The sequence below is a fragment of the Leptonychotes weddellii genome, chromosome 4 (assembly GCF_054177405.1).
Source record: "Leptonychotes weddellii isolate Sample4059 chromosome 4, ASM5417740v2, whole genome shotgun sequence".
NCBI classification, from domain to species: Eukaryota; Metazoa; Chordata; class Mammalia; order Carnivora; family Phocidae; genus Leptonychotes; species Leptonychotes weddellii.
Genome location: NC_138372.1, coordinates 101,916,518 through 101,918,428, shown reverse-complemented (window position 1 = coordinate 101,918,428; position 1,911 = coordinate 101,916,518). Strand labels below are relative to the sequence as shown.

General features: G+C 43.2%; 1 pseudogene; it reads left to right on the top strand.

The window, feature by feature from the left end:
- The first annotated feature begins 498 nt into the window (after window positions 1–498).
- Window positions 499–1,911, top strand: part of LOC102749304 (fatty acid-binding protein 5 pseudogene) — a 20,552-nt pseudogene continuing 19,139 nt past the window's right edge.

Below are 1,911 nucleotides of genomic sequence, written 5' to 3'. Positions count from 1 at the left end.
TATTGCACAAAACTAGAGAGACATAAACTAACACATGTGCACACAAAAATCATATGGTAAGACTGATGCCATTTACATGACTTTCAAAACCAGGCAAAGTCAGAATACATTAGGTAGGGGTATATATACAGATGTGATAAAACTAGGAAGATAGCCAGGAAACTAACATAATAAAGGGGTAGGTAACCTCCAAGGTGGACAGAGCAGTGGTCTGGGAAGGATGCAGGAGGGAAGGGTGACTTCTGGGGCTCTGGCACACAATTGCTTGACCTGACTGGTAGTTATAGAGGGTTTGCTTTATAATTATTCTTTAAAATGTAATTCTGTTATGTGCTTTTCTGCATGTATATTTAATGACAAAAAGAAAAAGAAATAACAGGAAAATGTAGTCTTATTTTTTGGCTTATAATTAACAGTCAGTATTATTAATATTATCTTGTCCTGGTCTTTCCCCTTCTTGGCACATTTAATTTCAATATACTGTCCATGTAAAGCCGGATGACGAATGAAGGGAGAGTGGGAGAAGAGCATGCAGTAATCATGCCAGCATTAGAGAGTATTAGTATTCTCATCAAGTTTTGGAGTGATTGTGATGCCAGGTGAGTGCATGTTGAATTCAGAAATTGGCAGGCAGGGACTTAGCCTTCTCCCAGAACTTCCTGTCACAGGAAGCTGTGCTGATCCCCAGCTGTTACTACTGACAGAGGAGAGAATCGAGTGCCAAACAGCCTGGTGTTGTGCACCAGGCCTGATGAGTTCTGCAGTCTCATGGCAGAGATTAGGAAATTAGCCTCCTTAGAGAAAGAGACAATGAAACAGACCAAGGGTAGTCAAGAAAAAAGCCCTCCCTACCCCTCATCTCACTGTGACGGGGGCCCTGGTAGGTCTTCCAGACTGAGTTTGTGTTTCAGGGGAGGGATTATTCCCCTATTATTTTTCCTTTTTATAGGGCAACCTTGAGGCATATGTACTTCCCCACAGACAGGCTGGGCTCAAGCTATTAACAGGGGCTGTCGGGATCCTCTGAGTCTATGAGGACACACAATCCCTCCTGCTGGTGGAAAGAAGCCACTGGTTCTATGGTGACTTAGTTCAGGCTGCTCTAACAAAATACTATAGACTGGATGGCTTAAATAACATTTATTTTTTATAGTTCTGGAGGCTGGGAAGTCTGAGGTCAGGGTGCCTGCATGATCAGGTTCCTGGGGAAGCCCATCTTGGTTCACAGACAGCTGCCTTCTGGCTGTGTCCTCATTTGGCAGAGAGAGAGAGAGAGAGAGAGAGAGCATGTGAGCACTTGGGTGAGAGCAGCTCAGGTCCCCTTCTCTTTATAAGGGCATTAATTTCATCATGAGGGCTCCACCCTCATGACCGAATCACCTTCCTAAGGACCTGCCTCCCAATACTATCACATTGGAGCTTAGGGTTTCAACATATGAATTTTAGGGGAACACAAGCATTCAGCCCATAGAATATGGGAAGCTAAACTTGACTGCAGCCCCCTCTGTCTGGAAGAAAGGGGAGTCCCAGGTCCCAGGTTCATGGTCCAGAGTGAACGCTCAGTGTGGCCTTCAGATGATTTTTCTCAGTGAACAGCAATGGCTCTGGTTGGAATTTTTAAAAATGACAAATTTATTTATTTTTTATTTTTTTAAATTTTATTTTGTTTTATTATGTTATGTTAGTCACCATACAATACATCATTAGTTTTTGATGTAGTGATCCATGATTCATAGTTTTCGCATAACAACCAGTGCTCCATGCAGTACATGCCCTCCTTAATACCCATCACCAGGCTAACCCATCCCCCCACCCCCCTCCCCTCTAAAACCCTCAGTTTGTTTCTCGGAGTCCGTAGTCTCTCATGGTTCATCTCCAAAATGACAAATTTATGAATGAATTCATAGGATC